This window comes from Leptonychotes weddellii, chromosome 12 (genome assembly GCF_054177405.1).
Source record: "Leptonychotes weddellii isolate Sample4059 chromosome 12, ASM5417740v2, whole genome shotgun sequence".
Lineage (NCBI taxonomy): Eukaryota > Metazoa > Chordata > Mammalia > Carnivora > Phocidae > Leptonychotes > Leptonychotes weddellii.
Genome location: NC_138380.1, coordinates 4083399 through 4093234, shown reverse-complemented (window position 1 = coordinate 4093234; position 9836 = coordinate 4083399).

The window sequence follows — 9836 nt, the reverse complement described above, 5'->3', positions numbered from 1 at the left end:
CAGTGGCAGTGATAACCAGGGGTAACGTTGATACGGCATTTACGATGCGCCGGGTCCACACGCACATCCACTTCATCCTTATTACAAGTGGGTGGAGGCGGGTGATGCTTCCACACCGCCAGGAATGCTGTGGATCAGCCGCCTCTCCCCCCGCAGCCCTCAGAAGCCCTGTCCACACCTGGATCTCGGACTTCCAGCCGCCGGAAGTGTGCGGTGGTGAATTGCTGTCTTTAAGCTGCTCAGTTTGAGGTACTTTGTTAACAACCCTCGCAAACGAATACAGTATTCGTGTTTGAAATCTTCAAAAAGGCCGGCACCTGCCAGACCAAACCAAAATGATGCCATGCTGACTTTGGCCACAGCCGCCCGTGATCTGCGCCGTTTCAGATGCTCGGCCACTTCGCAGAAACGTCCCGTGACCTTTCTCCCCAAACTGCCCGGTGATCTCGGAGGTGGAGGGTCCTCGGCCTTTGCCTAGTCAGCTTGCGAGAGAGGGAGACACCAGAACTTTGCCTACCCTTAGATCAGATACCCTCCCCTGGACGCCCTCCAGCACGTGTGAGCTGTTGTTAATGACCGTGGCTGGTTTAAATGTGTACAATGCCAGGCATGTTCTGAACACTTTCTGTGAATCAGTTCCTCTAGTTCTCCCCCAAAACTCTGCAAATTACTGTTGTCATGCCCTGTGTTTAGACTTGGAAACTGAGGCGTGGACTAGGCACTTGCTGGCTGGCATGTACTTAATAAACAAGGTCCATTTTATTTTTTGTACCCGAAAAGCCCTAAGCATAAGCATTTTTTTGTTTGTTTCTGTTGTGTTTTTTTTTCCCCACTGTTCACATGAAATGATTCTGGTCCTCTTCACCAAGATTGGTGGGGGGACTGGCCTCTCGTTGGTGTTTTGATGATTTTGTGGATGAGTGGGAGATAGGCTTATATCCTTCCATGCATGAAAGTTGGAAACTCACTTATTTTTAAGTTAGGGGTGGTGATGGAAAGGGGACTGGGTGGAGACAAGTCTGTGAAGACCCCGGAAGCCAGCGCCAGCCATCCGCCATATTTATGTTCTTCAACATCTTGCCCCAGCAAAGACATAAGTGACACTCTCTGAACGAGATACCGTTCACATCTGGGTTAAGGGGTGGGTTTGCCAGGAAGCTGCCCGAGGCACTGATCTGTAATACGTATTTAGACAATATTTGAATAACGCAGAAACACAGTACCAGTTTCCCCATGTCTGACATAATGAACAAAGTGTACATTTTTAGCCCCATTTATGCAGAAGTAGATCCATAAAAGATTCATTACCATCAATTCCAAATAGGGTAAAATATTATATTACATTCAGGGCACTTAATGAATGTCTTATTTTGAATATGAAGAGGTGTGAAATATTTATTAATAGAAAAGTCATTTCTCCCCACCTCCACTGAATACAGTAGTCAGATGTGAAAGACTATTGCTCGGAACGGACACCATAGTACTAATTTTCCTGGCATAATGCATAACCTCATTTGTCTGTGTAGCTATCTCACTCGTGAACTGGGCTGGCCCCGAGGTTTGTGTTCCTTGATGTTTCCCCTTACCTCTCTCTCTGCATACCTCCCACATTCATTGTTTATCTGAAATTCAAATTTACCTGGATGCCCTATGTTTATATTTGCTAAATGTGGCAACCATATGCACTAGTGGTTTGGGTCATTTCTTGGAGGAGATGTGTGTGGTTGTGTGTGTATAAGGGATTGTAGAATTGTATGAATTACTGATTCATTGGGTAGGTTAATCTTTGGTAGTAATTTCACAACAAACCATCTATTTCACAAGTGAAGACACACATATGAACAGTAACTCCACTGAATGGAATGCCTTCCTTGTACACGACATCATCTAATATTTGGGCCGTGCTTATGAGGTGGTGTGTTCCTTTCCTTTTACTAGTGAGCACCCTGCAAAGTCCAGTGCATGCATGCTGTCCAAACCCTGAATCTCCTTTTGGTTCAACCCCTGATGCCTCCCATCTGTTCTTCTCCATTCATTAGTTCCTAATCGTGTTTATAAGCCCTGACCTGAGAATCTGGAGGCCAGGGTTTTAATCCTCGGTCCTATTTATTAATTGTGTGAACCTCAGTGTGTTTTTTCAACTCTCTGACTCTCGGTGTCTTGGTCTCCCAATCAGGGGATGTATATGGAGCTGTTACGGTTGCAGGGAGAGGAAAAGGTGGCAGGGATGCGAAGGGGCTGGGATGGGCCAACGCTGGGCATGGGCCCTTCGCTCTCGTTCCTCCCTTTGTTCTCCCACTCCTTCAGTTCTGGTTCCGGGAGGCGAGTGGCACCTGTCGTTGCAGGGTTCGTGGCCAGTGAGTGATCACCGTGGGTCTGGCTCTTGAAGCGATTTGCAGGCTGCCTATCCCAGAGGAGGACGCCAGAGGGCGCCCCACACCGCCATCCGCCTGCTCGGCCGTTGCGCGTCCAGGCTCCGGGCGGGCGCCGAGGAGCAGGGCAGGTGCAGCTGGACAGCGCTGCACTCACTACCAGCGGAGGTCGCTTCTGAGTTGCAATCCGAAGTTGCCTTTACTTTAAAGTCTTATCATTGCATGGAGTGGTAAGGAACCAAATGGGATTTAAGGTGGCAGAGCAAGCGGTTTTCCTTCAGAGCAAATGTGCCCGTAAGACCCTCTCAGCTCTTTGGAAACAAGACCCAGAGGCAAGAGCAAAGGATCCAGGGCCCCTGCTCCTCTCTGCTGCTCTTAGACCTGGGGCCCCAGCTGGGTGGGATATGCCTGGGAGGTGGGCCCTGCACCCAGGAGGGCTGGCAGGCCGCTGGAGGTCCTGGAGCTCCCTCTCAGACCCTAGTTTCTCATGCACACCTGTCAGACGGCGCAGCCCGTCAGCCTCCTAGCACATCAGAGGGGAAGCGAAGGCCGCCCTCCAGCTGTGGACGATGACCCTCGACAGTAGAGAAGGAAGAAACCAGCTCAGCCCTGTAGTTAGTGTGCGCGGGGGATGGTTCCCAGTGATGAGGAGGAAGTGTGATCACGGCTCACGGCTGACGAAGGTGTGAAGCCTCGGTGTCAACTGAAGAAACCGTTTAGGTTACCACGGCTCACATAAGGTGTTGGCGAATGAATAAGCAGACCTAACGAGTCATCTAGAAACGTTATTATGGCACAGTCTTATTTATTGAGACACCCTGAACCCTGAGAATTTGCTGAGTTGGTTTGTAATGACAAGGATCATATGAAAGTCTTCTGTGCTTTGTAGGTTTTAATGGGTGTTTTCAAACCCCCCCCAAAAAAGTTTAAAAATATGGCCCCAAAGCCTCTGGTTGTTGGTGAGTGTTGGGATGGGGATGGAGAGGCGACACCACGGGGAAGTCTGGTGTGTGTGTCGGGGCTGCAGGAGTGACCGTTCACACTTCTGGGCATGTGGTGATGGAGGTCTTTGCTGCTGCCGCCAAAACCTCCCCTCGCTGAGGGTTCCCGGGAGGAGAGGAGGCAGGTGGGACACTGGGAGCCTCTCGTGGCAGCCCGGCTCTTCCAAGCCGTGGAGGAAGAGTCTGATGGGTGTAGGATTGCCTGGCAAGTTGAACTGTGGCTCCTCGTGGTTGTGCGTCCTCTTGGCTGTGTTTCTCTTTTCTCCGTACAGCCCCGGGCTCACCTGCGCGCACACCCCCCCCCCCCCCCGCCGTGTCCCACAAGAACAGAGCTGGGAGAGGCAGTGGCTGGGGGCTCCAAGGAGACTGCTTTCAGGCCACATGACAGGCACACCGTGCTGGACACCAAGCGTGGCAGGTGGAACAGTGGATGGACGGACAGACAGAGCGTCGAATACTGACGGTGGCCAGGATCCCCCCAGCCATCAGCAGCCCCACCCATCAGCTGCTTACCTCACTTTATGGCTTTGCAAGCTCAGTGTCTGCACATTTACACTCTGCAGGGTCTGGTGACCAAGTGTGCCCTCCCGTCCCTCGTGTCTCTATCATGTCGCCTTCGCCGGAGTCTGAGCTTGACCAGCAGACTAACTGAAGCTGTCTCAAAGAACATACAGCCTGCATCAGGCTTTCAATACGAAGACCAGCAGAGCTGGTGGGCTATGTTCTTGGGACTTGTCTGTCATGCACCCATCTTAGCACAGAGCCGTGGCTTCGGAATTCCATGCAGTACTGCTTGATTTGTGCGCCTGGGTAGCGCGGTCTTACCCTTGGAGATCTGGAGAAATTGGAATGTTCTTCGCTGCCCAGCAGGCTCCAGAGCCAGGGGTGGAGGGCGGCCGAGGAAACCCTGTTGTTCCTTGTGCTCGGCATTTGGAGATAAGAGGTCTGCAGAGCTCATTGCCAGCCACAGGGCACCCAGCCTGGCAGAGGAAAGTTCTGTTTTCCTAAAGACAGTGAGAGATGAGGAGATCCCTTACTTGTAGGGTATTTAATTCAAGGCAGTGCACCTGTATTTGTGAGAGGCCATTTTTAATGGTCTTGTGGCTGGTAACAGGTGGATGTCGGAATGTGCATTCAGGGCTGTGCTACCTAACTAGCCCCCCGGAATGAAGGACTCACCCTGACAGGCAGCTCTTGGCTGAAGCCCGCACAGGAATGCATGTGCTGTGGGAGCTCCCCAGGCCACGCCCATTTGCTGGTCCCCGTTTCTCCCCCTCGCTCCCCCTCCAGTGACTAGTCCCAGCCCAGGGTCGGCTGAGGTCTCTGTTCAGATTGCACCCCAGCCCAACTTCTCCCCTGGCTTAATGCCCCCTTCCCTCCCTGCCCTTCCCCGCAGGTGAATCCCAAGACACCCCCGTGTGCTAACCACCTTCTCGGAGTTGGCTGCCCAGGAGCTGTCCCGACAAGGCAGCTTCAGATTTCACGAAGGAGACAGACCTGTGATCAGCTAATGGTGCAGAGGTGTGTGCTCTGAAGAACACAGGGGGGCGGGAGGAACGTCCTCGGGCATGGAAGGGTCACTCGGGGGGGATCACACTGACTTGAAACTTTAGGGACTTTTAAGGATGTAGGAGGCTCCCAGATGGCCTTGTGTGAAGAGGCAAAGTCACAGGGATGATGCAAAGGGAGGTGGGACTGGGAATGGCTCGGCCCGAGGGGGAGTGGGGAGACCAGGCCGGACACACGTGGAGTGCTGAGCTCAGGTGTGGGGATTCTGCTCTGTAGCCAGGGGAGGTCATGGGAGCATTTGTCACAGGGGAGGAACCTGAGCGTATTTTTATATAAGAAAGACCATAATCGTGAGCACAGTGCATGAATGGCGTGGGGGCTGGAGATGAGGCATCCACTGATGGCTGGGCATCCCAGATCTCCCCCTCTGCCGATTCGGAGATACAACTGGGATTCCACCTCTTTTGAACAGATTTCTGTCTCCCTCAATGCCACCAGCCCCTTGGTGTGTGTCACAGGACTCTGCACGGTGTCCGCGGACTCTCACGCAGTTCTGTAAAGCCATTGATTATAGGGTGTGCATCGGTCCAGTGCCGTTGGTCCCAGGGTGTGCTGTATTTGGGGCTGCCTCTACTCTCTGGACTGGATCACACGTTGGCCTCCTTTAATCACAATGAGAACGAGATTGTAGAACCTGGTTAAGGGGTTTGGAACGCCCTTGATGCTCTGTCAAGGGCAAAGCTCACACAGTTTCTGGCTCGCTCTGCTTCTCGGGCCGGCCTCCAGGCGGGGACCCACAGTTATCTGAGCGGCACCGTGCCCCGGGGGGTGGGGGCGCACACGGAGACACAGGGAGCGAGCACAGAGGGCTTCCTCACAGGCTGTGGGCAGACAGAAGCCCAGCCACCTGCCAGCAATAGCAAATAGGGGTTTTCTCCATTTTCTGTGTTGTTGTCATGTTTTTCCGCCTCATCTGCTACTTTTCTCAGGGCAGAAATTGTCCATCCCTGAGAAATCCAGTTACAGGTTGCTTTTCTCTCTAATCTGGGCATAGCAGAAAGAACACGTGGGGCTTCCTTCCAAAGGGACAGTCATCAGGAGATGAGCTGGTGTCGTGGGGCCTGCCTTCCAGCAGTATGCTTGGCCTTTGGGTGCACCTTGCTTAAGAACACTGGTCAGCTCTGACTTGTTCCTGGAAGAAGGAGAAAGGATGACCGAAGTCTGCGGGCTTCTGTTCATTTTGGGGGTTTTCCAAGTAGCTACTGTTATTTATTTAGTCTTCAGATTTTATTGAGGACCTACTATATGCCAGTGTATTAGTTTGCTAGGGTTGCCATAAAAATCTGCTGCAGACTGGGTGGTTTATGGTCTGGCAGCTCTGCAGGCTGAAGTCCAAGATCGGGACGTCGGCCGGGCTGATTCCTTGGGGGCCGCACACTCCCTGGACCCTGGTTTCTCTCAGAGCCTGAGGTTCCCTGCTCAACGCCTGTCCCTCAGCACAATTCAGGTCACTCTATGTGTACTTTCCTAAATAGAAAAACCTGCTCGGTCAAGCCCAGTTCATGGCCTCCCTTCTGGGGGCAGAAAGTAGAATACGTTGGATTATTGCCATTGTAACAGGTGCCCCCTCCTGCAGGGGGCCCGTGTGGGGCTGCGAGGCTGGCTGTCCTGGACAACTCTGCCGCAGGGGTGAGGGCGGCTGGTGCACAAGGGAGGGGGCCGCCTGGCTTTAGGAAGAGGTTTGCAGATTGGCTTTCTTCATTTTGGAAACCATCTGGCAGGGTTATCTGGACTGTTTTTAAAAATTAAGTGACCCGTCCACACTTTCTAGGGTTTACGTGTCCAACAGTGGGCCTGGCTCATTATAAATGCTCAGTGACTTTGAGTTTAAGATGTTCCCTATGAACTGAAGGCATAAAGAAATACATATGCATCTTCCTTTAGATTATAGGTTTGTCAGCTTTGCCGGAAAGATGTGGATGGTCTTGGTGGTGAAGATGGGGTGGTGGCTGGTGGTAGGTGGAGGACAAAGGCCCAGAGGAAGGAAGGAGGAAAAGGAAAGAAGGACGACTGTGACATCATGAACACATCATGATGACATTGTTGAGACAATGGTGTTGGAGAAGGTTGAGGTGCTGTGCCTTCTTGAAGCTCACATTTGCCCACAGAGCAGAGATGAGGGCAAGTCTTCCTCTCCTGAGACTCCCTTGCCCTCTTGGGGCTTGTAAAGCCTGCCCGATTTCCCCTGCTCATAGTTATTGATAATGTCAAATTTAATGGCAAAGAGGAAACCCTATGTAGTTTCTTGGCACTAGAGCTTCTTCTTCCTTTTTAAAGATTTATTTATTGGTGTGCCTGGGTGGCTCAGTCGGTTAAACATCTGCCTTCAGCTCAGGTCATGATCCCGGGGGCCTGGGATCAAGCCCCTTCTGGGGCTCCCTGCTCAGCGGGGAGCCTGCTTCTCCCTTTCTCTCTCCCTCTGCCTCTCTCCCTGCTCGTGCTCACTCTCTCTCTCAAATAAATAAATAAAACCTTAAAAGAGAGCGAGAACAAGTAAGAGAGTGCAAGAGTGGGGGGAGGGGCAGAAGGAGAGAGAGAATCTCAAGCATACTCCCCGCTGAGCACAGGGCCCACCGCAGGGTTTGATCCCATAACCCTGAGATCATGACCTGAGCCAAAACCAAGAGTCAGACGCTCAACTGACTTGAGCCATCCAGGCACCCCCTCAAACTTCCATTTTAACTTTAGTTAGATTTGGTTGGCAAGAAGAAAGATCTAGATCTGTAACCTGAGATATTTTTGAAAGCTAGCAAGAGGATTTATTCAGCTTATATAGAGGTGGTTTTACTCCTAAGAGGTCAGGTCAAAGTTACTGGGTTAATTATAACAAGTTGGTAAGTGAATTCAATTATCTATGGCAAACATTGTTCATAACTTTAAGAGAATAAGCAGGGCTTTCTGTAACAAACATATTCTAACATCCGACTTCCTATAGCAGACATTTAAGGGTATCTAGAGTTAATCTCAATTTAAGGTTACAGGTGAGCAATGAAGACAAGTTCTCTGAAGATGGAGGCTGTGTGTGGTAGTGACCAGACACACAACATATTCCATTTGACCTTAAAGGAGACTTTGTTCCCTTGGGGGGAGTTGATTCTGTCCTGCTGCCTCACACGTTGCGGTGTCATGAATGAGCCCTGTGCAAGGGGCAAACAGCATAATGCAGAATCACATTTTCCTCAGTGGTTTTCCCTAGCATGAGAACGAGTAAACAAGGAACCAACGAAACTTAAATTAAGCAGAAGAAAGAGGACAATAAAGATAAGAACAGAAATCAATGAACTGGACTGCAGATAAACAACAGAAAAAAATCAATGACACCCAAAGTTGGTTCTTGGAGATCAACCAATCTGATAAATCTCTAGCAAGACTGGGTGGGAACTGAGGAGCTGAGGCCGTGAGTACCAACATCAGGAGCAAGTCCGAAATGGCCAACAGATTCAGCACACATTAAAGGGATAAGAGAATATTATGAATAATTTATGCCAAAATATTCTACAACTTAGATAAAACAAGCAAATCCCTTGAAAGACAACCAGTCAAACCCATGCAGAGAGGAACAGATATGCTTAGTGTTCTTACATCTATGAAAAAATTGAATTTATAAGGAAAAACCTTTTCATAAAGAAAACTACAGCTTTACTGGTGAATTCTACCAAAATTTAAGGAAGACATAATATCAATTCTATGCAAACTTCCAGAAAACTAAAGAGGAGAGAATACTTTCCAATTTGTTCTCTAAGGCCAGCGTTACATTGATACCTGCGTCAGAAAAAAAGACAATACAAGAAGATAAAACCACAGATCACTATCCACCATGAACTTAGATGCACATATTCTCAACAAAATTTTAGCAACTTGAATCTAAAAATATATAAATATAGGAGAGCCTGGGTGGCTCAGTGGGTTAGGTGTTCAACTCTTGATCTCAGCTCAGGTCTTAATCTCAGGGTCATGAGTTTAGGCCCTGAGTTGGGCCCATGCTGGCCATGGAGCCTACTTAAAAGAATACATACAAATTGGAGCACCTACGTGGCTCAGTTGGTTAAGTGTCCAACTCTTGGTTTTTGCTCAGGTCATGATCTCGTGAGTTGCGGGATTGAGCCCTGTGTCGGTCTCTGTACTCAGCAGGGAGTCTGCTTGAAGATTCTATCCCTCTGCTCCTGCCTGCACTCTCTCTCTCTGTCTCAAATAAATAAATAAATCTTTACAAAAATATGCACATATATATGTATATAATGTGTATATAATATATACGTGCATATGTGCACATATGTATGTGTATATATATGTATGTAATGTGTACGTGTGTGTGTGTGTATAAATGCATCATGGCCAAGAAGGACTTATCCCAGGAATGTGAGGTTGATTTGACATTCAAAAATTGGCATAATCCACCGTGTTAACAAATTACAGAAGAAAAACCATATGATGATCTCAACAGATGCAGAGAGAGCATCTGACAAAATCCAGTGTCTGTTTCTGACAAGAACTTCCAGTGAGTGAGTATTAATAAAAGTACTTTCACAACCCGATCAAGAGAATGTCCAAACTATCTACAGCTGATGTTCTGCTTAATGGTGAGAGAAACTTCATGCCAACACACCTGAATACATATACATGAAACATAATGAGTTCCTAGAAGGAATGACAACTCAGCAAAACTGACAAAAGGATACACAGAACACAATGCATCACCTACTATTAAAGCAGTGAAACTTAACATTAGAACTTTCCAGCAAAGACAGCCCCAGACCCAAACGGCACCACTATTGAATTCTATGAAACGTTTAGTGAAGAAATGACTCCAGTCTACACTCTCGATTTCCGTGAATTAACGGTCTTTTCATTAAACTCTCCAGTCACGCCCTTTGAATGTACCATTCATTTCCTT